Raw genomic sequence first — 26,972 nt, 5'->3', positions numbered from 1 at the left:
CAGGTTGGGACACCTGTGACACATGTTTAATTTCTGATGCTACAAGGAAGCACCCTGGATTTCAGATGAACTGAAATAAGCCTTTCCTAGAAAGGCAATACCGTTCATACCTCATTCCCTCACATTTAGGATTTTTATTTCAGGTAATATGAATGTTCAATGTTTGCAAGATAAGCCAAAACAGAAAGCCACAAAAACAGAAAATGTTCAATTTTCCAACTTTATTAAAAAGAAATTTATAATTAAATAACAACTATATAAAGTTGATTAGGATTACAGGGAAGGGGAACCTGGGTTTCAGATCTGGTACAGTGAGGTCTCAGGATCTTTTCCTGAGCAGAAGCACATACGAGGTAAGGGGGAAAAAAGATCAAGCTGCCTCTCCCCAAGACCTCTTTCTTCCACGTTCCCAAACTGGGTATGTTGCCAGCCCTGAGCACTTGTGAACTGCACTACACGTGGGCAAGCCACCCCAGCAGAGCCGCCTCCTGGGCCCATCTCCATTCAGCGAGGTACCACTTACAAGGTTTCCCTTTTAGGGCTTTCAAGTCCACACCTCCTTCCTTCTCTGTCAGCTCTCCCACTTCACATTCATTTAACATCCCCCCCAACCCCCCCCCCCTCGCTTTCTGCCAGCCCCCTCACCCACTGTATTTTCCACTTCTACCCTAGAACATTATTGATCACGAGAGAACCATGCCATGCAGATGGAACTGGTATGTTGCTTAATTCATGTTGCCTCACTGCAGCTAAGTACCATTCCTTTCATCCACCTTCCCCACATCTGACACATTCCACAAATTTACTCCCCTCAAACTCAAAACCTTTTGCCTCTGCCCCTGACAAATGACCTTGCTATCTTCCCAGGAAAGACCACAGACCTCTATTTTGTTTTGTTTTGTTTTTTTGCAGTACGCGGGCCTCTCTCCGCTGTGGCCTCTCCCGCCGCGGAGCACAGGCTCTGGACGCGCAGGCTCAGTGGCCATGGCCCACGGGCCCAGCCGCTCCGCGGCACGTGGGATCCTCTCGGACCGGGGCACGAACCCGAGTCTCCTGCATCGGCAGGTGGACTCTCAACCACTGCGCCACCAGGGAAGCCCCAGACCTCTATTTTGAATCCTATCATCTACCCTGCTCTCCTCTTCTCTAATTTTACTTTACTGTTACTTATTCTCTAGGCCATTTGGGGAACAGAGGAACCTTATGAAAAGAATGACAGCAGTCTGAGGAAAGAATAGAGAAAGGGAGGTTAGGGAGAGTGCTACAAAGTTCCACTTGGTATTACCTGAATTTAAAAAAAAAATGACTTTCCCTGTTTCTCTCCCTTTAATCTGATTTTCCTCTTACCCACAGAGATCACAATGTACTATAAGGCCTTGCTGATTTCTACCTATCTCAAAAATGTTTTTTTCTTTGGTTCCCACCATTCTACTCTAACCTGGGTTGTCTAAGTATTTAGCCAGAAAATGGTTACTAAGTGCCCAGCTTGTTTTAAATGCTATGTTAAAGGCTTAGAATAAGTGCGGGAACAGGGAAACATAAGATTTCATGGTCCTACGCCAGAACCTCTGTGTCTACAGGTGACTGTTATGCCTACTCAAGTTTGGGACCATGATAAGAGGGGATACTGTCTCTTTAGCCTCAATAATTTGAGATATGCTTTCTAAACCTTTCTTCCATAGAAAACATAGTACTTTGCAAATAGTCCAAGGCAGTGTGCAAGTAACATCTGTACCTGCCACAAACCTTTAAATGTTAATTCTTTTTCTTTCTTTCTTTTTTCTGGCCGCACCATGTGGCTTGTGGGATGTTAGTTCCCCGACCAGGGATTGAACCCGGGCCCTCCTCAGCGAGAGCACAGAGTCCTAACCACTGCTCTGCCAGGCAACTCCCGAATGCATTTTTTTAAATTGTGGTTAAAACATACGTAAGATTCACCATTTAAGTGTACAGTTCATTAGCTTTAAGTACATTCACATTGTTGTACAACTGTTGTCACTATCCAGCTCCAGAACTTTTTCATCATCCCCGGCTGAAATTTTCTACCCATTAAGTCACTTTTTATTAACCAAAACTGATTTTCATGGTTAAATTCTTCGCCCCCCACCCTCATTATCCTCTCTTGCTTTCCTACCCAAATAACATCTCAAGGTTCATCACTAATCACACCCTTGCAACCACCCTCAATTCCCTAGCTCCTCTCTTCCTATCACACCTGGGGGGCCAAATGCCAATCTTGGTTGAACTGATCACCTGGCTGCTTTTGCTTCCCTTGTTATAGCTGAACGTTGGTGGCAGAAAACCACACAACTAACTGGGTCGATTGGTTTCACCTTAAATTCAGACCTACCCCCTACCTCCAGCCACTCAATAATGCCCAGCCACCCTATCTGGTGTCTCAGTGAGTTCACTTCCTGCTGTCCAAGGTGAGGTGTCCTCCTCATCTCAAACCATCCACACCCTTTCCTCCTTTACTTTAGGTTGCTGGCCCTGCCTCAGACTTCACTGAGAAAACAGAAGCCACCAGAACAGAAAGCCCTATATTCTATCTCCAATTCCTAAACCTCCTTGCACTTGTGCCAATTTTTTGCCTTCTCTCCTGCTACACTGCAAGATGACTGCAAGTCATCTTGCTCCCACCAAAGGCAAACCCTCTTCTTGTGTTTTGAATTCCTTTTCTCCTTCTGAAGAATTTTGCTCCTTTGGCAGGAATTCCCTGGTGGTCCAGTGGTTAGGACTCGGCGTTTTCACTGCTGGGGCCTGGGTTCAACCCCTGGTTGGGGAACTAAGATCCCACAAGCCGCGCAGCGAGGCCAACAAATAAAGAAAGAAAGAAAGAATTTTGCCCCTTTGGTAGTCTTATTTCTCTTCTGCATTAGTCTCTCCCTATTAGATATTCTCGCTAGCCTACTTGAAAATGCTCTTCTATTTCCCATCATTTCTTAAAATGCGCTTCCTTGATCACACCTCTCCAACCACTGCTGCGCAGTTTGTCCTCGCTTTACGGGAAAACTTCCCCAACAAGCAGTTTACATTCACTTCACTCCCATTCTCTCAATGCGTTCCAACCTGGCTTCCATCCTCATGTGCCACTGAAACTACTTGTCAAGAGAGCCAAATCCAAGTGGAATTTCTCTATCCTCACTGTTTAACTTCTCAACAGTATTTGGCAGAGCAGACCAGTCCTTCTTTTCTTGAAAGGGATAATTCGCTCTCCTGCTTTAATGCTTAACCTTCTCGGTCTACTTTACCCGACCTTTACACACTGGAACTTTTAGGGCTTGATCTTAAGTCTTCCATGATCACAAATGATCTCAACCAGTTAGTTCCACGACATACTATCTCTATGATAGTGACTCCCAAAATTTATGTCCACTCCACTCAGCTCAACTTGAATATTCACTGCCTACTCGACTTTCCACTTGGATGTCTCACAAGTTTTTCAAAAACCTAAAAGGTTCCACATAGAACCCACCCCTCACACCTCTCCCTCTCCTAGTCTTCTCTACAAGCAATTGGCACCACCAGCCACCAAAGCTTAGGCCAGGAATCTGAAGGCATCCTTGATTCCTCCTTCTCTCTCCACAGCCAACCCATGAAGAAAATACTCCTGATTCAACCTCCAAAACATATCTGAAACCCACCATCTACTCTGCTCCATCTCCACTGCCACTGTACTTGTCTAAGATACTATCAGCCTTGAGCTGACCATTGCAATAGTCCCCTAACTGCCCTCTCTGCTTCCTCTCTTGCACCACAGAGCAGCCAGTGATATTTAAAAACAAAAACATATCATTGTCCTAATTAAAGTCCTACAATAGCTTCTCATTTTCATTAAAATCTCAAAACTCCCACAAGCCCTAATATAAGAGGCCCTGCACTCTCTCTCTCTAGGTCACTGCATTCTCCTCCTGCTTTTCTCTTTTCCAACACCCGCACCCTCTGGGCCTAAAGGTCTTTGCACTTGTTCCCAGGTCAAGAATGTCTCCCCAGCTTTTCACATGGCTAGCACATGCTCATGTGTCAAGTCTCAGCTCAAATGTCACCTTTTCAAAAGGGACACTCCTTGACTCTTACTAGCCAAAACAGCCATTCCCTACAACACACTCTTTTAGACCCAACAGCTTATTAACTTCTTATAAATTTTCTTAACCTGTAATTATCTTGTGTTTACTTATTTCCTGTTTTTCCCACTATACTATAAAGTCCATGAGGGCAGAGATCTTGTCTGTCTTGAATTTCACTAAAGGCTACTTTAAAATAAAGAAGCTACTCTTTCCCTCTGAGCAGGTTTATTTTAGATTTCCCCTCCTTTCAAGCTTTATTGGATTTTAGTCAAAGAAAATAATTACTCTGGCATTTACCATGAAAAACAAGGGGAGAAAAACCACATGACACAAATACTAGGACTCCACCCACTCACTAGTCTAGACTGGACACAGACTGCACACAGGTATCCAACAGTTTGCCCCTTATAAAACTTTTCAAAATGTAGGACAGAGGAACGTGGATATACACAAAGATAATATAATTTTGACATCTGCATCAAAAATCAAAGTTTCCAACCATTCCCCCTAGCAATCATTAAACACTTTAGAATAAAGAAAATCTTAGAATTTTAGAATAAGGAAAGAAAAGCACAAAATAACTAAAATACGTAGTCCTTGCTCCAGAGAAGTTAATGATTTCCTCACTGACTCGGTTCTCATTTTGGTCTGGTTGGCTATTCATTATCTGCTCTGGATGTTTCTTCCTGACCTTCTGTTTCTTTAATGCATACTCTGTTCTTATCAAGTCTCATGTTTAGAATAACTTTCCCATCCTACTTCCCAAAACCCAAAAAACATACCTTCCCAATTCAAAATCAGAAAGAACCCTTCCTTTCAAGGATTTATCTCTAGGTTTTTATTTCAGGATATTTCCTACCCTATTCCTAAATTCTGTATCAACCCTAGATTCAATTCTATCAATATTTTTGTTGCACAGCTGTCTTGACTAAACTAGATGGCCCGGCTAGACCTAGAAGCCAGTATGTTATGTAACTTGTAATAGAATGAAATTATCTACTTTAAAATATATGCTAAGATTTTAAAGGCTTGCAATACTTAAGTTTTCTTTCTGTAAGAAAATCATTTCAACGATTTGATAAATGGCAGAAGAGAAAAATAAAAATAATGTGAGCAATAAAACTGTGCTGAGGGCCTCCCTGGTGGCGCAGTTGTTGAGAGTCCGCCTGCCGATGCAGGGGACACGGGTTCGTGCCCCGGTCCAGGAAGATCCCACATCCCACATGCCGCGGAGCGGCTGAGCCCGTGAGCCATGGCCGCTGAGCCTGCGCGTCCGGAGCCTGTGCTCCGCAACGGGAGAGGCCACAACAGCGAGAGGCCCGCGTACCGCAAAAACAAAAAAAACAGAAAAAAACTGTGCTGAAACTCAAAATGATATAGACCTCGTCTCATGTTCCAATTCAAGAGAGCCAGCAGCACAGTCCATAGTGTAGTACAGCGATGTTTTGAATGTGTATCTGTGTCACAATGGAATCACCTGGAGAGCTTTGGAATAACACAGAATCCTACATATTCAGGGGATCCTGGATGAGCCAGAATTTCAAAACTGGAGGGAGTTAGGGGCATTGAGAAGTTGAAAGCAGGAATCTTAAAACTGAGACTGCCTAACACATTAGACCTTTTGAAAAAACCTCAACTGTCCCTGACAAATGGATGTTACAAATCTGTATTTTAAAACATCTCCCCAGTTGATTCTGATGCTCAGATTTGGAAACCACAGATACAGAGCCAGGAATATGGCTTTTGGGATCCACTGTCAATTCTACCACTTAAAACTTCCAAGACCTTGAACAATTCGAATATCTTGGCAAACATTTTTAGTTCCTCCCCTGGTAAATATATACAATTCCTGGCATACAACAGTGTTCAACACATGGTAGGTCTTATAGGGCCTAAAACATCCACTATAGTATTTGTAAACACAAGCACACACCTAATAGTGCCACTATGTTACTTTTATCCACCAGAAATTAACTATTTACTTTCCATCTCGGTGGGCTCCTAGAGAGATCAGAGCTTTACCGATGTTTTTCCTCCTCCCAATAATCTTTTCAGTAACAATTGAAAACAAAGTTAAAACCCACACACACTTTGATAAACAGCTACTACAGGACAGATAAATACTTATATGAATGCTTCTAAGGAAACACTTTAATGAGTGGGGGAACTGAGAAGTCTTGTATGATCAGAAAGAGATGAACCAAAACACAGTGCTTTTTTGTTTGTTTTGTTTTTGTTTTTAGAAAGGAAAAGGAAAAAAGTCTCCGGGGTGTTTCAAGGCGAGTTTAATTTTTCAGATCAGAGTTCTAAGAAACTATCGTAATTTACTACCATTTGGAATAGGGGATATGAAAGCCAAAAAGAAGTTTCAAGTCACTGGAACCCATCAGCTTCCCACAATTTGACAACTAGAGGAAAGTCTCTCCAGGGTTGTGATAAGACAACCAACTAAAAAAACTAACATAGAGTACCTATACAGAACCACGCTACTAGAAGGCAGGCAGACACTGTCCTCGACTCTTTTTTCTGCAATTTTGTAACCTGGCTCGACTTTACTCTCAAAATGAAGTGGAAGAGGATGAACGAAAAGCCTCCATGCCCTGCCCGAAGCCGGGCCAGGGAAAGCAAAGCCGTCCAGGTTCAAGCCGTAGGAAGACGACGGGAAGCCCTCACCTCCAATTTTGACTGGGGCGGGGGCGGAGGGGGCTGCGGGTTCAGGGAGGGAACCCCTCGGCTGCAAGGCCCGACCCTCGGCTGCAAGGCCCGACCCTCAGCCCACTTCCTTCCTCAACGCAAGTGGTAAAAGGAACAAGATGCCGCCGGCCCCAGCCCCTTCCCGCTCCTAGCCGGCTGCCTCGCCTTTCGGGTCTGGGGGCACTGGGAAGGACCAGGCTACTCGGCCCCGGGCCCAAGTACAGATTTCGGCCCCCGCAGCGTAGCCCCCACGCCCCGGACCGCCCAGCGCTGGGGTCGGCAAAGCGTCCCCGAAGGGCGCCGCCCGCGCCGCCAGGTAAGATGGCGCCCGCGGAGCAACTGCGCCACCAGCCCTGGCGACAGGCCAGGCCCGGCGCCATCTTAGCGCCTTCCAGCTGCCACCCCCCCCACCCCGACCCGCACAACCCCCGCAAGATCCTGCGTCCGGGACGATCCGGGGCGCGAGCCGCGTCGGGCCCGCGCACTCTCGGCCAAAAGAGTGCCACCGAGCCTCTCGTGTCTTCGGACCGGCCGCACAGGCCCCGCAGGAAGCGCCTGGCTGGGCCGAAGGTCCTCCGCGCGGCACAAGGGCTCGTCCGGGCCAGGCCGCGGGTCGTCTGCGGTGGTTTGGACCCAGGCAGCGAAGCGACGGGGAAGGGCCAGTCCTGCCGGCAGGCGCGCTCCGAGAACCGGGCCGGACTGGGCCGGGGAGGCTGACCGGCCCCGAGCTCTCCCAGCCGCGGCCGCCCGCACAAGCAGCGGGAAGGAGGAAGCCAGGATGAAAAATAAACCCCGTGCAGCCGCCGCCTCCCTCCCACCCGCTCCCCTCCCCCTCTCGAGACGCGGGGTCCATTTTGCCGAGAAGAAAGAAAATGCGATTCACACCCAAGAGCTTCCGAGAGAGAGAAGAAACGAGGGGGGGAAAACCGAGGGGAGGAGATTGGAAAAGCTTATTTTTCTTCCTCGCTCGCCGTCACTCCTGGCCCTCCCTGCCCCTGCTCACGGCCCCGCCGCGCCGTCCTCCCCTCGCCGAGCCCCGCTCCCTCCTTCCCGGCTCCCGGCGGCTCCGGGGGGTGGGGGGGGGGGCGGAAAACACACTCGCACTCGCGCACACAACTAATTTTAAACCGGCTCAATCAATGAGTCATTAAACGGCTTCCCTCCCCTCTCCTCCCCACCACCAACAGCCACGCCATCCCCCTTCCCAGGCTCTCCCTCTCCCCGCTCCAGAAATTTGCATCCGCGGAAAAGGAAAAAAAAAAAAAAAAAGGCGCCGGGGCCCCCACCCCGCCTAGGCGCCCCCATCCCGGCCCCGCCGCCCCCTGCCCGCCCGCGCCCTCGCCCGAGACACTGAACTTGGTCTTCCCGGGGCCCGGGCATCGCTGGGAAAGGCATAAACACTCGATTCCCCTTTTCTCCGTGTCCATTAAACATCCACCCACCACCACCATCACCCACCCACAAACCCACCCCCCCCCAAAAAAAAACACAGCCTTAGCCAATAGCTCTCTGGGCTGAAACCTAATATCCTGGTTTTGGCAACTCGGTGTTTAATTTGCTCCTCTTTCTTTTCTGTCTGGAGATATATCTCCAGCTCCCCCCCTCGCTTTTCCCCTCCCCGAAGGAAAGAGGCAGAGGAAGGAGGTTGTGTGTGTTTTTTTTTTTCTCCTTGAAATTTTTATCACAAAATTATAATACACTCAAAGGGAAACTCACCGTCATGAAAAAGCAGTGCCTTGTCAACGGGGTTTCTGCGCCATCGCACCAGGGGCGGCGGCGGCGGCGGCGGCGGGCGCGGGGCGCGGGGCGCGGGCGCGGGAGCTCCCGGCCGAGCGGCGCCGGCCACACGCGCTCCGCTCTCTCTCTTGCTCACCCCCGCGCCGGGCGGCGGGCGCCCGCTCCCCGCGCCCGCCCGGCCTTCATGCTCTGCGCCCGGGCAAACCGCTCGCCTGCTCGTCTACCTCCAAACTTCGGTTCTCGCCTAGCAAAAAATGTGAAGATTAGGATTTTTTCAATTAAATTTTTTTTTTTTTTTTTAGAAAAATCAAGCTCCAAAGCTGATAATTCCTGTTTCCTTTGGGATTCTTTTTAACTTCAAGAAATGCCGTGGTTTAGTCAAGAAACAGGGTTATTGGCTTTTTTTTTTTTTTTTTGAAGATCTACAAGATGCGTGCTATTCTCCGCAGGCGCCCTACGCGCGCGCACACACACACACACACACACACACACCAGTTTTAGCTGGGGGGGGGGACGCCGATGGGGGGGGTTTAAAAACAAAAAACAATATTTGTTTAGAACTCTAACTGGAACATGTCCCAGTACATACTTTTTGCATATGCTTTAAAAAAAAAACACACACAAAAACGAAAACATAACTTTTAACTTAGTTATTTGGCAAATAACTGATTCATTCCAACTTTTAAGTCTAAGCTTTCCTTTGCAACACCCTCTTTCCATTCCAAAATGCAGTGAAACCTTATCTGTAAACCTGTATATTAACATTAAAACAAAAACAACAACAAAAAAACTTTAGCAGCCAAGATGAAGGTGAGGAGCTAAGTAAGTCACTCTCAAAACATCCAGTTCCCACTGCTTTCTCTTTATTGCAGATAATTGTACGGCCACATTTGTAGAATTTTCATGACGTGATCCCCAGTCTTAAAAAGAGAGCTTCCCAAACATCCAGTGAAATAGAATAGGTTAAAAAAGAGAAAGAGAGCTACCCAACCTTTTAACATTCTGTAGTCCAAGTATAATTACCACCCATTTTTAATATCAAATCTCAAACTGAGACGTTTCCATAAACCATCCAGCATCCAGAGCATTTAAATAAATGTTAATTATGACTGTGGATTGGGAGTGGGTGCCTTTGTGGTTTAGGTTAATTACATTTACTTTTCCTGTAAATGCCCACAAAAATATAGTGGGGGTTTTGTTGCCTTTTATTTTAAATAAACTTCAAGGTAAAAGATAAAGTGAACAAAAATGTGATTCAGATTTTAAAAAATACATATGTAAGCCCCCGAAAAACTCTAAAATTATTAATTTTTATTTATTTATTTATTAATTTTGCGGTACGCGGGCCTCTCACTGTTGTGGCCTCTCCCGTTGCGGAGCACAGGCTCCGGACACGCAGGCTCAGCGGCCATGGCTCACGGGCCCAGCAGCTCCGTGGCACGTGGGATCTTCCCGGACCGGGGCACGAACCCGTGTCCCCTGCATCGGCAGGCGGACCCTCAACCACTGCGCCACCAGGGAAGCCCTCTAAAATTATTTTAAATTAGTTTGTAATGCATATAGCAATGGGGTCCTGCTGATAAACAGGAAATCTCAAACCCATATCCCCCAGATATTTGTTGAGTTCTAAATACAATTATCCCTAGATTTAAATTACTTAAGTGGAATTCGTTAGTTTCTAATATAATAATATCCCCTTAGCATTAAAAAACATAATGGTAGCTCACCTTGTTTGCTTTTAGAAGGATACTGTAACTATGCTATTTTATTGCACAAGGTAAGTATGTCAAGGTTGGCATACAATGTTGTCATATTTAAGATAGAAGATCTTTTTAAAAAACAAAACATATCTTGTTCTAGTAACTGCCACTCTGTCACTCACAATGTGTGCTTTGTATTTAGACCTACCTCAATAAATACAGTCAGTGATTTAGTATCACATAGTATCATGGAGGTGTTTTCTCAGATGTGTGTTGTGTTCACATTCAGCCAAGGTCTTCCTGGAACAGTAGTCTTTGCATAAATTTGCATATTTCTCTACACTTGACAGTTGGACCAACCAGTTTTCTAATTGGCTTGGGAAATTTTAAAACCTGTTTTAAAGTGCCTTTGGATTGGCTGGATTTTAATTATAATACACATTTTGAAGAATTACATTTCAAAAGAGTCCATAGATTATTCATTGCAATTAGGGCCCACCAAGCAAGTTTTACAGCTGTTGCTCCACAGCTCCAATGAAATATTAATGGATTTCAGAAAGCTGTTCTCCCAAGTAGGCCAAGACCCCTAAGAAACACAAATCTGACTTTTAAGAGATCACCTAACAAAGAGGTGAATTCAGGAAGAGGATAGGGCATGGCAGGCTTTTTCATGAATGCCCAAATATAAGAGCACTAATACTTATTGAGGGCCTACTGAGTGCTGCCAGGCATTATTCTATATACTTTATTCTTATCTTATACATTATTGCATGAACCTTAACACAAACCGATAGAATAATGTTTAATTATCCAGATTTTTGCAGATGAGTCTCCCAGTGGTTTCTGTAATTTGCCTGAGGTCATCAGTCTAATAAGGGCTGGGGGAACCCAGGCATGGTTGACTCCTCAACTCACCCTCTCTTCAAGGCCCAAAAAGGATCCTAGGAACAAGCAGTCCTTGATGTTTCAATATAAACCAAGTTCAGTGGTGTGGTATAGGCAGAGGGGACCACCCTCTAATTGGGGAAGGCCTACTTTGAGAATGCCAGTTGTCAAAGGTAATTTAAAATATTTCGGGGGGGTCAAAAAATATTGGGACAGCAGTGGGGAGAATCTCAGATTCACCAGGTAACATGAAAATCGATATCATTTAATAATAAAAAACAACTTCTTAAATTTTTTTGCCTGCAAATAAAAAAAAATGTAACATTTTAAAAACGGGATATCCCTTTGTACATAAAATTTTAAGTTATGGTTTATATAGACAGGATTTTGGTATCTGAATGTAAGATTAGGAAACTTCTAAAGAGGAAAGTTCTTAAAATGGCTTGACTATATGCAAAAGACTTTAATTGTATTGCCTACAATTTAATTATGTACAATTAAATGTTCACTCCTATGATGCTCGTCTGTGTATGTGACCTAGAAAGAAGGGCAACTGGACACAGGAGAAAAAAAAAAGTTGTAATCATAATTGATACATTCTAGCATGTGTTTGGACCTCTAAATAAAAAGGTCCAATGTCCACATAACAAGTAAAAGTGGAAATGTTCCTCTTTCTCTGTGTTCTTCCTCCAAATGTTCCCCTTGGTTGGTTGGCTGTTCTCAGAGGGGGAGAATGCAAATGCTGGAGATTAAGTGGTGATATGCATGACCAGATGTGTCCAGATGTGACCAGATCACAGAAATCTGAAATACACCTGATAAGTTAGTAAGTGCTCTATACAGTGTTTGTGACATAAAAAATTAAAAGTTCTCAACGTGCATAAATAAGGTAGTTACTTTTATTTGTACCTCTTGAGGTACTTATATTCTGAGACTTAAGGGCACTGGCTGTGTACTGAGACTGACTACAGTTCAAATTCCACCTTTGTCACACACCAGGTGTGTGGCTCTGGGCAAGTCACTTCACCCCACAGAGCTTCAACTTCCTCATCTATAAAACCGGGATAATTATAGTACTCACATCTGAGAGTTATTTTAAGGATTCGGGAACTAGCGCACATAAAATGTTTAGCATGGTGCCTGAAACATAACGAGAGGTCAGTATATTCAGCTAATCTTCTATCGCCTCATTTTAGTTATGTGTCGAGTTGAACCATGTGAAGTCTTCCCATGTAAATTTCCAATGGCAATCTCACATGATTCCACCTAATATATCTCTCTCATGTTCTGTCCAGGATAGGGAGCTCCGCAAAGGCTTTTTATTTTCTAAGGGCCTAGCAGAGTACTTTGTATACAGTTAGCTCTCAATCAGTACTTGTGGGATAAAAGAAAAACAGGCCCAATCCACAAGATGTATAAAAGTATAAGAAATCAGGGACTTCCCTGATGGCTCAGTGGTTAAGAATCCGCCTGCCAATTCAGGGGACACAGGTTCGATCCCTGGCCCGGGAAGATCCCACATGCCTCGGAGCAGCTAAGCCACAAGTACTGAGCCCACACCCCACAACTACTGAAGCCCGTGCGCCTAGAGCCTGTGCTCTGCAACAAGAGAAGCCACGACAATGAGAAGCCCGTGCACCACAACGAAGAGCAGCCCCCACTCGCTGCAACTAGAGAAAGTCCGCGCGCAGCAACGAAGACCCAACACAGCCAAAAATAAAACAAATAAATAAATTTATTAAAAAAAAAAAAATCTGCCTGCCAATGCAGGGGACACGGGTTCGAGCCCTGGTCCTGGAAGACCCCATATGCTGCAGAGCAACTAAGCCCGTGTGCCACAACTACTGAGCCTGCGCTCTAGAGCCTGCGAGCCACAACTACTGAGCCCATATACCACAACTACTGAAGTCCGTGTGCCTAGAGCCCGTGCTCTACAACAGGAGAAGCCACTGCAATGAGAAGCCTGTGCACCGCAACAAAGAGTAGCCCCTGCTCGCCGCAACTAGAGAAAGCCTTTGTGCAGCAACGAGGACCCAACGCAGCCAAATAAATAAATTTATTTAAAAAAAAGAATACAAGAAATCAGTGTATTTCTACCTAGATACCTATATATTAAGATACCTATATATATATATATATATATATAATATTAATACAGTAAGTCTCCCTGAACCACATAAAACCATTGCCCAGTTGATCACAGGCAGTATCGCCTAACGGTTTAGAAGTTTTTCCTCTCCCTCTCTCTCTCTTCCTCTCTCATCAAGTAGACCTTTATCATTGCCACTTTTTAGCCATGTAAACTTGGCCTATTTTTTTTCTTTAACTTCTCTCACCTCAGTTTACTCATATGTATAGTGAAGGTGACAATATGTATATCTCGGGTCAGTAGCAGGGAGAGTTCAATGATATTAGGATGCAAAACCCTTGTTTTAGTGCCTGGTATACAGTAAACGTTCAATATTAGTTGCCATTACTGTTGTGGTTGTTAATAGTATTATTAGAAGTAAGTGGGGACTTCCCTGGTGGCTCAGTGGTTAAGAATCTGTCTGCCAGTGCAGGGGACACAGGTTCGAGCCCTGGTCTGGGAAGATCCCACATGCCGTGGAGCAACTAAGCCCGTGTGCCACACATACTGAGCCTGCACTCTAGAGCCCACAAGCCACAACTACTGAGTCCGTGTGCCACAACTACTGAAGCCCGCATGCCTAGAGCCCGTGCTCTGCAACAAGAGAAGCCACCGCGATGAGAAGCCCGTGCACCGCAACGAAGAGTAGCCCCCACTTGCCGCAAACAGAGAAAGCCCACGCACAGCAACGAAGACCCAACACAGCCAAAAATAAATTAAATTAAAAAAATAAAAGAAGTAACGCGGAACTGTTTTCAAAGCAGTGGTAAACAAGCAAATTACTGGAGTAATTACAAATGTTTTCAATAACTTGCCTACATTATTATTTTATTCGATACATGAGTATAAACACTTTAAATCATCTTTGTAGAGACTAAGGCTATTCTAGTCCTGACACATTTCAAGCTGGTTATTTTCCTTGACAGACTTTAAAAAAAAAAATCTGAACTCCTACAAGCTTCTAGTACAAGGATAAGGAATATAGCAGAACTGTTTAAAAAAATAGAGGCATCGGCACTCCCACTGGCCTTGCTGTCTTACACATCCAGCCTGTTTCCCCACAGAGTATGTGAGGGGGAGGATAGCCATCAGGTTAGGAGGATGCCACACACATGCCTTGGAGGTGCCACTCATCAGCTCCCAGGCCCCTGTGATGCCAGAACTCCCAACATCGCCTCAACAGAGCGTCCCTTCCACTCCACCACGCCCAGGAGGATGGTGGGTTGTAGAGGCAGTGGAAGAGAGGTCTCATAAGCTCAGAATTTGGTGAGAAAGTCAGCCTTCAAGATAGGATACCCATGCAAAGGGGCTTGCTCAATAAATAAATGTCAGTGTCCTTTCTGAAAATGAAAGTAAGAGGTAAGACATCTGAAGAAAGAACCACCTCTAAAAGATGACTTGTAAAAACAAGTCGAATACAAATAAATAAGTAGGTACAAAGCAGGCACCAAGATATATCCTCAACGCTGAAGAAAAACAGTGAAGGAGTAGAGACACTGTATCACCTTCACAAGTACTTCGATCACATTATGTGAGCATAGTAAAGTTAATAAGGCAATTGTAGAGCTCCCATGAAATACCCCTCAGACCATACAATTCTCTCTTTCCTAAATCTTCTAATTACTAGGGCCATTTTCCAGGTACTCTGATACTGAACAAAGGTACAAGTACTTTTGTACCCAAAAAGGTTTAGACACCTCCCTCACTGTAAATCATACTAATCAACCAGCAGTTTGGGTATACTGATCAGTCCCTTGTGAGTTAGATTAACTTGAGTCAGGTCTAAGACAGCAAGGAGGTTGTTCAGAGATGGGCAATCAGAGCAAAGGACATGTACTCTCAACATATTTTAGGATCATGCATGATTTCTTCTTATTCTCTCATCTACCTTAACCCATGCAACCCACCTCCAAAATCTCCCTCAAATCCAGCCCCTTTTCGCCACTAACTGCCTCACCTAAATTCAGGCCCTTACCTCTTGCTTCCTCCCGATTTTACGTCCCTCCAATTAATCTTCTATCTAAATTACTACCCCAAATCACCTTTTGAAAACCCAGAGTTGTTCATGTCACACCTCCATTAGCACCTCACTGCCTGGGGAAGCTTATTAGAAATACAGATTCTCAAGGCCAAACCCATCACCAGAAAAATGGAGTTTCTGGGGAGAGCTGAGGCCCTGATATTTGTACTTACAAGTGGTTCATTAGCTCCACCTGTCTTCCCAGGAGCATCTCTAGCCGCTCCTCTCCTGGTACCCTGCAGTCCAATCACAGAGAACACCTATCCCTGAACAAGAAAAAACTCTTCTCCATTTGGGCATATCCTTTTCCCTCTGCCTGGAATGTCCTTCTTCTTCTGGGGCAAGCCCACCGTTCTGCAAGGTCCAGTTCAAATGCTACCTCCTCTAGGAAGACTTCCTCCACCCCTACATCAGTGGCTTCAAAACATTGTCTGAGATTCAACTTCAAGAAATAGATTTCACATTCCAATGCAATAGATATATAACTGAAATGAAGGTTTCAGAAAACAATATCTAAACTTACTATGGAGGATGTAACTGGATCTATTTCATCCTATCATCCCATTTTAAAAAATGCTGTTGGCCGCCTTATACATCATGGATTTCATGATCCACTAAGGGAGGCAACATTCATTTGAAAAATACTGCTGAAAGTGAACAAATGACCCCCTTCCCTATGCATGTGATATGTACTCTATTATACTGTTTATCACACTCTACAGTAATGATCTGTTTACAGTCTGTCTCCCCCTCCACTTCCCTCCCCCCAACACGCACACACCACAAGGAAGTCAGCATATCCTTGGGCAGTTACCCAGCCGTTGACAAATGCGGAAATGAGAATATTGACGAAGGAATAATTTAATTGCTTTTGCTCATGTCTAATTTTTTTTTTTTCCATTTCTGGTTATGGTTCACAGCATAGTCTATCAGTGATTCCCACGAGCCTGGAAATCATATTAGCTTCAACCCTTTAAGTTAACAGCAATTTTAAAAAAACAGCCATTTGTACTTCAGTACAATTTAACCAAGGTGTAAATTTTTCTTCCCCTCAAAAATAAAAACCACGTATAGGCAAAACCAACCAGAAAATATTCTGTCGGGTTGCTAGCTTGCTAAGATAGTACAAATGTGGGCAAACAAATCTCTTACTTAAGACACTTAGAAGCAAATATTCAAAAACCTCAAAACCCTCCTTCCGTACCACTTCAGAAAGGAAACCCCCCTCCCTCAGGGCGGGTGCAGATATAGAGGCCTTTCTACCTGTGCTGCCTAAAGCTCCATGTCTCACTAGGCTGTCCCCATCGACCCAAGCACATGCAAAAAGTAGGGGAAAAAAACCAAAAAAAACAAAAAGAAACCAGACCAGCTAAAATGAACCACAGCAATGAACCTAAGCGGCAAGTTCCGGTGCGAACTGTACCTGTGAGGGATGCGCGGGGGAGACAGCGGACTCGCAGGGGGAGGGATTCTTTTTCTGCAGCACGTGGCTCCATCGACAGGAAACCTGCCTGCAACACCCCCCAACTCTGCACACCGCTCATTTGCAGCATCGTCATTTGTGTGATGCTAATTTGCTCAATGTCCTCCTAAACGTACTGAGATTCAGTGAAAATATATTGTGGGCTTGGAGGAGCTGGCCCAAGACAGGCTGGAAGTGGAGGAGGGACCAAGTGTCAGTGAAATGTTCTGGGGGCCAGAGGATGGAGCAGGCAAGTCTTTCCAAGGAGAGAGGGGAAGAAGGGTCACTTTAAAGCTGGGTTTTAAAGGATGAATAAGAGTTCTCCAAACCATGTGCGGAAAGAGAGGAAAGAGCTCCAGGTAGAGGAACTTTATGTGGGGGAGTCATTATTAAATATGAATGAGGGGGGGAGCTGCAGACAGGTAGATGGTGAGGGGCTTTGCTGCTCATGGCAGAGAGTCTGTATGACCCTTTAGGCTGCCACTTTCCACTTTGCAGGTCACAATGCAATAGGTTGTGAAATCCATGAGATTGTGACCAGCTTTCACAAAAATGAAATTGCCTAGAATAGAAAATATTTGAATATATTGCAGGCACTGAGGGTATAAACTCTTTTGTGAAATTTGTTCCCAATATAAATGTGTCTATGTATATACTGGTTTGTGATATAAAATGTTATTTCTTACTGTGGTGGTGATTTAAACTTAAAAAAACAAAACATCTGGGCAAGAAAGGGATCCATTTGAGGATGATTAAATAAGAGACTGCTATGAACAGATGTGAATCTCATGAGGATAAGTGTGATAGCTCAGGAGACACATGGTGGTGTTTTTAAAAGGTATCCCCCGGGCTTCCCTGGTGGCACAGTAGTTGAGAGTCCGCCTGCCGATGCAGGAGACACGGGTTCGTGCCCCAGTCCAGGAAGATCCCACATGCCGCGGAGCGGCTGGGCCCGTGAACCATGGCCGCTGAGCCTGCGCGTCCGGAGCCTGTGCTCTGCAACGGGAGAGGCCACAACAGTGAGAGGCCCGCATACCGCCAAAAAAATAAATAAATAAATAAATAAATAAAAGGTATCCCCCACCAGACAGTGAGCTCCTCAAGGACAGAAACTCTGGGTCACATAGCTCTCAATTCCTAGCACCTGGCACACAAGAAGGCACTAAATAAATGTTGATTGAGTATGGTAACTAATGTTCAAGAAGATTCCCAAAGAACCTCATCTCCTGGCATCTCCACCTTTGTGTATCCCCCTCCCACAGCGTACCGGGGTTGGTCTGTGTGATCAACAGAATAGGGCAGAAGTGACTGTCACTTCTGAGGGGAGGTTATAAAAGGCTGCAACTTCCATTTTAGGTGCTCTTTCTGGAACACTCGCCCTGGGGGAAGCCAGCTGCCATGTCCTAAGGATACCCAGCCTATGGAGACACCCATATGGCGAGGAACTGAGGTCTCCAATAGCCAAGAGCCAACGAGGAAAGGAGGCTTTCTCCCTGTCATGGAAGCAAATCATCCCCCAGCCCACCCTTCAAATGATTACAGTCCCAAGGGACAGCTTGACTACAACCTCACGAGCGACTCTGAGGCAGAAACACCCAGCTAAGCGGTTCCTGGGTTCTGGACTCACAGAACTGGGTATATAACATAATAAATGCTTATTATTTAAGCTGCTAGGTTTTGGAGTACTTTGTTATACAGCAAAAGATAACAAATACAGTGAATTATTCATGAAGTCTAGAAAAGCTGAACAATAATACCAGTATACTAGACTTATCCAGGGTTGACTACCTTTTTTTTTTTTCCTCTAAGAATCTATCATGTCACGTTTTCAGCCTGACTAGATTAGGAAAAGGTCTCTGACCCAACTTGGACAAATGAGATCCTCTCTTCTAGTATTAGTACTTGAGACACAGAAACTGGGTCAGCTGTGAGAAGCAGACTGTAAGTCTGGAAAGACTAGGGGTCAAGGCCACCATTTTGGAGAAGTTATAATGGGGCCCATGCAAACGGATGGGAACAGAAAGGCCAATGTGTCTGGAAGAAGAAAGCAGATTCTCAGTGCGTGGAGAGAGGGAAGTGGGGAGGGGAAACTGTCTGAGATATTCTAAGTCCCAGGAGGTCTGGCTGCCTTTCTGGTATTAGGGTTGCAAGATTCCCCTTCCTTATAATTATTTCCCATTTTACTTGCTCATTGATGACTGAGTTCCCTTTCTTGAAACCAAAAGATCCTCGAATACGCCTCGGGCCAGCTTCTCCCCAGTGCTGGCAAGGGGAGTGGCTCCTCCTGCTGTGGCAGGCCAAGGATCTCTCCAGAGAAGAGCAACAACTGGCCAGAGACTAAGCTGTGTTATTACCGCTATGCAAAAATGGCTATAGATGGAGTAAAAGGTCCTTTCAGACCATCCAACTCCTTTTGCCTTAACTCCATTTTCACCAAATAATCCTGTGATTATTAATGTACTTCAATTTAGAAAGCTGTGTTCTGGCCAGCTGAATTAATCATTCGAGTGGTTGGGTAGGTTCATGCCCATTATAAATTCACAGATTGGTTTTCAAGTACAAATCATTCTGGAGTAACCTCCATTTCATTTCCACTGCCCTTGGTCAAGCCCTGTCATTTATCCAATGACCCACTACAGTAGCCTCCCATGGCACTAGCCCTGCTCCAGTCCATCCTCTTCAACTTCTCTTCCTAAAACACAAAGAATCCAATGCCTTGCTCTCTGCTCAAAACCTCTGATGGTCCCCGGTGCCTTGGGAATGACTGCAGGCAACAGCCCTATCTTCCACCACACCCCTCGACACTCCTCCTGACTCCTTCTTGCCACGTGGCATTATTCCAAGTTCCTCAAATGCAACTGGTACCCACGCTGCTCTGCTCCTGTTCTTCCCATCGCTAGCATCCCTTTCCTCTGGGTACCTCCCCTGCCTGCTCACTTTCCCTCACTCCTCTCTGTGCCCCTCCTCCCTCTTCCCTTTGTACTTCCACAGAATTTCCTCTCTCCTTTATAACACACACTGCAGTCGACCTGACTTATAATTAGTTGTCTTCTTGTCTATCCCTGTATGGTGAGCCTCAAGGAGACGAGGACTAAGCTTTTTTCATGTTTATCTTTTTCTCATCCCAGGGCCAAATAAAGCATCTTGCATCAACACTTTAACATTCATTGAGTGTTTTCTGTATCCAGGTGATGGAGGTAGCAGGCACTCAACAAATGGCCACTGAATCGATGACAGTCAGTTAGGTGGCAAGAACAAGTTTCCCCTGGGCCTGATGATGTTCAGGTGAGGTGCCCACCTAGCCTCTGCATGTGCAGAGGTGAGAGAGCAGAGTCAGACTCCTCGTGACACCCACGGTGCAGGAATGAATGAATGAATCTCAGCCTCACTTTTTTTTTTTGAATAAAAAGCGAGGCGCTATTTCTCATATCCTGATAAACTAACATGCTGCTCCCCTTTACTTCTCTTTCCCCCTCTTTCTACAGTTGCAATTATGACTCACAGGCACATTACAGAATGGAAGCTTTAGGTCAACAACTACTGGAGAATGGGAATGGGGGTGACCTCCACAGTTATATAATTTACATGTTCTAGAAGAAGGGCACGTGGGTCAACCCACAAGTGACTTCATTGCCCCTCTTTCAAAAGAGTCAGCATCGACATGTGAAGGAAGAAGCAGAATCTGGTCCTGATTTGTCCACTGATAATCCTTCTCCTGTCCCCAATTCTTCCTCTCCCTCCCAGAGTTGTGGGAAGGACTAGCTCTGGGAAGACATGAGACAGACAACCCAGAATCCTAAAGAAAATAGCAGAGAAAGTCACATAGTCATTCCCAAAGCGATGGATCAAGAAGTATCGGAATTAATAAGCAAAAAAACAACCCCCCCAAAACCCATACACATGTTTTCTCCTCTTTCTAAACAAAAGTGAAGATTTCTACATTCTAAATTTCTATCTTCCAGAGGCTATATATTAAATGAATATTGCCTCAAATCAATGCTTACCCCACAGGTTCTAAAAACGCAGCAAAGCATATTGCACAGACCCCTGACAGCCTCTAGAGCTACCTACACAAAGCGCCAGGAATCACCAACTTGTAGAACACCGGAATACCCGCAGCAGCTTTGGCTCTCTGGGGAATCACACTTCTGTCAAGAGGCTATCTTTCTCAGCTTATCTTCAGATCCCAAGTTTCACTCAAACTTCACCTTTCACTTCGTGGTCATTCACACAGAAACAAACTTTTTATTACTTTAAGAGAATTGTGCTCTTAAGACAAAGAGTAGAAAAACTCTCATGCTCTGTTGAAATGCAGATGGAGGGCAGGGGACGTGGCTCACTCATGAGCTAAATCACTGTCTCTCCCCAGCCACAGGCTTTCTAGGATGTGCTCAGATTTGTGCCCCAGCAAATTTCAACTTACGACAGGTCACGGACCACTGGATCCCTCTCAGAGACTGGCACTCACACTTGTCAGAGCCACACGTGCCTTATGCTGTAGCTCCCGTACACAGCCACATCCCTGAACTTTATGTGCCATTGTTCCCACAACCAAATTGGCATCTTTTACAAATAAATAAATAAATAACAAATTGGCATCTTTCACTTTTTGCAAGCAAAGGTTCATTATCCCGACAAATGAAGGAGGAGAAAGTATCTGCAGCACAAATGGGTTCCCACTGTGCATCCACATTTCCTTATCCTTATCACATCATAATGACACAAAGACATCGCGTTATCCATGTCAATGAGCATGTTTGAACACCATAATGTGCAAGGCAGCAATCACCAAACCATTTTTTCCAAACTTTTTTGACCATAACCTATAAAAACAAATACATTTTTATCCTGCAAGTCATGTATATGTATATGTAAAATGTATATGTACACTATAAACCTGCTTATGCAGTACAATGCACTCTGACATTTTCTATTCTATTTCATCATTTTTTTTAAAAATGCAGACTTCCACCCACTAAATGGATTTCATGTCCTTATTGGGTTGGAACCTGTGGTTTGAAAACATATAGTATTTCACAGATAAGTGGTGTTTTGTAGAAAATAATGAAATCCTATCTAAAGAAGAGAAGCTTTCAACTTCTAGGCAGAAAAGTTGAAGAGGAATACTTTTTTTGCTTCTTCTCTAACTTGCAACTGCCAGGACATTTTAAAAGCACTTGATTTCAATAAATGAGCCATTTCTACAGAAACCTATCTCAAAACTTTGTGGGTCACTATTCCCCTTACACTGAAGAAAAAAACTGAGGTTGAAAAGGTATTCCCCCAACCATGTGTATTAAAAATGCACATCTGTTTGGGAATTAAAATTTGGCTGTATCTTTTAAAGAATCTTAAAATTGTGTTGCTTCAAATTATTACTCTCCTGGCAAGGTTACCATGAAGATTAAATGAGATAATGTGAGAGAAGGGCCACGTGGCTCCTGCTATCTTTCAGGTTCTTGGATTATCTTTTCCTGGACATGCCTGAACTCTGTGTGACCTGGGGGCTCATTCACTGAACACCTACCCTGCTGGGCAACGGAGGACAGAGGATCCCACAAGGAGTTTACTGGCTCCATCAATAAGAATAAATATCATCACAAACTAGGATTCTAGAGTGCCTGGGTTGAGTATTTCACTTATTCCTCCAAAAGATAATTACTGTGAGCCTTCCATGCCAGGCATGCTCCGCCTGTGTGCAGGGATTATGGGGTATAAAAAATAGACACACCACAGCCCTCACGGAGCCTACAGTCAAGTAACAGCTTAGAGTGTGTGAAAATACTTCACAGTCCATTAATGTTCCATAGCATGCGAGTGTCTTACACTCCCTTACCTGTAAAGGGAGGTAAGATTAGATCAATGGTTCTCAAAACTGAAGCTATCACAGATAAAAAGGATTTCATAAAAGAAACTGAAAAAAAAAGGGGGGGGGAGAAAAAAAGAAAAAGAAATAATATGATCTCACAACACAATTCTTTAAACTGAATGACTTGTCAGTAAAAAAAAAAAAAAAAAGTCATTACATAGCCTGATTTTTCCCTTTTACTATATAAGCCAGTTTTTGTCCTGGAATTTAAGAATCCCTCAGGGCTTGCCCAGCTCTGACTCTGTAGGATTCTTTGGTTTTCTTTTGCAGTACTGCTTACATGTAAATTCTGGCCAAATACCCCCCAGAATTGCAGAAAGGCCAGAGACCTGTTCCTAGGAGAATCATTACAGGGTACTTTCTGAGAAAGTCATACTATATACAGCAAATTCTGGCTCCATCCTTGACCCTGAGCTCTGGGAAGTGCAAAGGGACAAAGGTCCTGGTGATTGGAAGGCAGAAAGGAATACTTGTTGAGGATCTGCTACAGGTCTGGCCCAAAACTTGGTACTTTCCCACACGTTACTTTAACATCACAACTATCCCATGAGAAATACATTTTTTTCTTTATCTCCACTTTTTAGTTGGATGTGACTGAGCTCAGAGAGGTTAAATATCATGCCCAATGTCACACAGCTAGTAATCAGAATTTAAACTCAGATCTGTCTACTTATTGCCACCATCACACCCCACTGGAAGGAAGAGACATCAGAGAAAGAACAGATACAGAAAAGCTTTAAGAGATTTATGTGCCTTTTGACATGAGAGAAATTTGAAACTATGTGCAAAGGACAATTCAGGGCTTCCCTGGTGGTGCAGTGGTTGAGAGTCCGCCTGCCGATGCAGGGGACACGGGTTCGTGCCCCGGTCCATGAAGATCCCACATGCCGCGGAGCGGCTGGGCCCGTGGGCCATGGCTGCTGAGCCTGCGCGTCCGGAGCCGCAACGGGAGAGGCCACAACAGTGAGAGGCCCGCGTACCGCAAAAAAAAAAGTCTATTGACAAGGGGCTTCCCTGGTGGCGCAGTGGTTGAGAATCTGCCTGCCAATGCAGGGGACACGGGTTCGAGCCCTGGTATGGGACGATCCCACATGCCGCGGAGCAACTGGGCCCGTGAGCCACAATTACTGAACCTGCGCGTCTGCAGCCTGTGCTCCGCAACAAGAGAGGCCGCGACAGTGAGAGGCCCATGCACCACGATGAAGAGTGGCCCCCGCTCGCCACAACGGGTGAAAGTCCTCGCACAGAAACAAAGACCCAACACAGCCATAAATAAATAAATTTAAAAATTCACGACATATGTCAATATTAAAAAAAAAAGTCTATTGACAAGAGAAGGAGAAAAGAGCATTCGCTTGGGTAGATGAAAGGACAAAAGGAAAATTGTTTTAAGCTGAGGGAACTTGCTTGCTCAGAAGTGATGCCAAAGAAGAGGCATTAAAGATCACAAAGAATGAGAGGATGGAAGTGGCTCGAGGTCCTAGGAAATGGAAGGGACACAGTTCAGGTGGAGGGCTTGGCTTCGAAGAAGAAGGACAAGAGGCAAAGGGGTAGATCTTCACGGAGAAGTCATTAGTGAGATGGAGGCAAGGTGAGGTTCACATCTATGGCCTTTTTTTCTCAGAGAAGAGTAGGTAAGGTCATCTGCTGACAGGCAGTGCAGGTCTTGGAAGAGTGATGTAAATTTCTGAAGATTTTGTAGGGAATGCATGAGGGGCAACAGAAGTCAAGCCTCCAGACTCTTCGACAGAAGCTGCTCTATGGGGATTCCTGCCTTCTGAGGGCCAGGCTCTCCACACCAGCTTCTCTCCTCTGGCCTGAGGGTCAGGCTCTCCAAACCAGCTTCTCTCCTCTGGCCTGACCCAAACCCAGCTCCTTCCCCTGAGTCAGTCTAGACTGCCGCCTGGAAGGTTCTTCACTCTCCAAGTATTTGCTGAACATACACACCACGAGCCCCATTTTCTCCGGGCAACACGCTCTCCCTCTTCCCACAGGGTTTCCAAACCTTCCCCCCACCTTTGCAGACACCCCCACCCCTTTCGCCCCCACCCACTGTCTACTTTACAGAGCACACAGACACCATCAGACTCATCTGCCAACTACCAAACATGCAAATTTACCTACAGCTGCACCCTCTGCTGCTGATACACCATTTTAAAACTGCCGTTGAACTTAGGGGGTCTTGACCAACATTTAAAAATACAATAAAAAGAATAGAAAACAGCATCTATTGTACATCCTAAGAGTATTTACTGTTTCTTAAAGCTTCTGTTTCAATTATGATGCATCTGTTACTATGAGTTGAGGTCAAAAAGTTTGTGTATGTTTGAAAACTTTCACAATAAAAAGTTAAAACAACACTGCCATGGAGAAAGCTGTCCTTCCCTCCATCTACGGCTAATCCTCACACCTGTGTTTTGGGCCCCATTCCCTCCAGGACCCTTATATTATGGACCTTATGTCTTCTTTCTCTGTAAAAAACAAAAACATCTCACTGGCCTCCTCATACCCCCCATTTATTCCCTCTTCCTCCCTCACAGTCAAACTTCTCCAAAGAGTTATCTGGGTTCAGCATCAACTCCATACCCTGCTCCCACCCCTTCGTCTCACCCCTTCGGTGTGCCTCCTGCCCACAGCACTCCTGGGACACGGCTCTCCGCAAAGTCACCAGTGACCCCTGAGCCCACACATCTAGAAGACACTTTCCAGTGTTCATGACTCCTTGTTCATTCCTGCTCTTTCTTCCAGCCTGGGCTCAACCCCTCCCCCTCCCTCCTGAAGGCTTCACTGACCTCCCAACAAGGTCAAACCTCCCACTAGGGGCACTCACTGTTCCTCTGTCCTTCCTAACAGTTGTCAATTGTTGCTGTTACAATTTTACATGTTTTTGTAATTATCTGCCCAGATTAGGCCTCCTCAAGGAGGAAGGGGACTCTGCCTATCTTGATGCCCCTTGGCAGCCCAAGAGCCTCCTGGGCTCAGCGCCGGGCACAGTGCTTAATAAACTGATGTTAGATAAATAATCGGCACCAGCCCCTGTGCCAGGCATTACGTGTAAAATGATGAAAAACGTCCCAGAAAGTGAAGGGTGTTGAGCGGGAGGAGAAAGCCAGGGGCAGAGGTGGAAATAAGGGGCAGCTCCTGTCCTGCTTCCCAGACCAATCTGGGGCCTTTTGCAGAACAGCACATGCCTTCACGGCTGACACGTTTCACTGTCTTTGTGTCAGAAAAGTCAGCAACTCAGGTAGGAAAATTTGCTTAATAGTTCATACTTGACACGCAGAACTCTTAATGAATCCTTTTAAACCACTACATGTTCAATATTTGCCGAAAGATGAATAGGGGACACCTCCTTCTGGCATCGAGCTACTAAAAAACAGGACCTGGATCTTTTCATTTGCCCAGGTGTGGCTGGCATGTCCCACCTGCACAGGGTTCCTGTAAACTCCAGAGAACACAAAAGGCCTCATTCTTTGCTGTCTAACCACACCCAAAGACTATTTTATTGTGTTACATGCTTTCACTACTTGGTTATTGATTTCCTGTGGCATATCACTATACAAATATTCACTTAAAGACTTTAAAAGACCAAATAAATATGACAAGTATTTAAAATTAGAAACATAGTACGGAGATGCAACCAGCAAAATCCAGACTGTGGGAACTCTATTAAACAAATGACCGTTGTTTTTTTTTTCCAGCAAAACACTTGGGAGATGGGGGAAGGATTTAAAAGTGATTAAAGAGACACATTAACTAGGCACGTTGTATAGAACTTGTTTGGCTCCTTAATCAAATATAGTAACTTTTAAAAAAGGAAATTATAGGGCTTCCCTGGTGGCGCAGTAGTTGAGAGTCCGCCTGCCGATGCAGGGGACGCGGGTTCGTGCCCCGGTCCGGGAAGATCCCACATGCCGCGGAGCGGCTAGGCCCGTGAGCCATGGCCGCTGAGCCTGCGCGTCCGGAGCCTGTGCTCCGCAACGGGAGAGGCCACAACAGTGAGAGGCCCGCGTACCACAAAATAAATAAATAAAAAAGGAAATTATAGGATAATCAGAGAAATGTGAATATAGCCTGAAACTCTGATGATAATGAGGAAATAATCAGCACTTTTTTGGAGTGTGGTAATGGTATTGCAGCTATGTTTTTAAAAGATAGTCTTGATCTTTTTGAGATACATATTGAAATATTTATGGTTTGTAAAATATGAAATAATATAAGGTTTGGGATTTGCTGTAAAATAATCAGAGTGAGGTGGGGTGGGGAAGGTCTAGGGTTGTAGAAGGAACAAGCCTGCCAGTGGGGAATTGTTGAAGTTGGTACACATAACACTCTGCTCTCCACTTTTAAATTTTCAAAAAGTTAAAAAAGAAATCTAACAAACAAACTGAACCATTAAAGTATCTAAAT

At 44.9% G+C, this 26,972-nt stretch overlaps 1 protein-coding gene across 2 annotated transcripts in view; it reads right to left on the bottom strand.

The window, feature by feature from the left end:
- Nucleotides 1-26,972, bottom strand: part of BICRAL (BICRA like chromatin remodeling complex associated protein) — a 102,429-nt gene that overhangs the window by 73,160 nt on the left and 2,297 nt on the right. Inside the window, exon 1 of one of the 2 annotated variants that reach the window (XM_082849168.1) lies at nucleotides 8,478-8,712. The exons of the other annotated variant lie outside the window; for it this stretch is intronic. The gene's annotated coding sequence lies outside the window, so the exon portion shown is untranslated. Of the gene's footprint in view, nucleotides 1-8,477; nucleotides 8,713-26,972 lie in introns of those variants that run through there. 2 annotated transcript variants of the gene reach the window in all.

Source organism: Leucopleurus acutus (genome assembly GCF_964270905.1).
Source record: "Leucopleurus acutus genome assembly, chromosome: 10".
NCBI classification, from domain to species: domain Eukaryota; kingdom Metazoa; phylum Chordata; class Mammalia; order Artiodactyla; family Delphinidae; genus Leucopleurus; species Leucopleurus acutus.
This window is presented reverse-complemented; position numbering and strand designations above follow the sequence as displayed.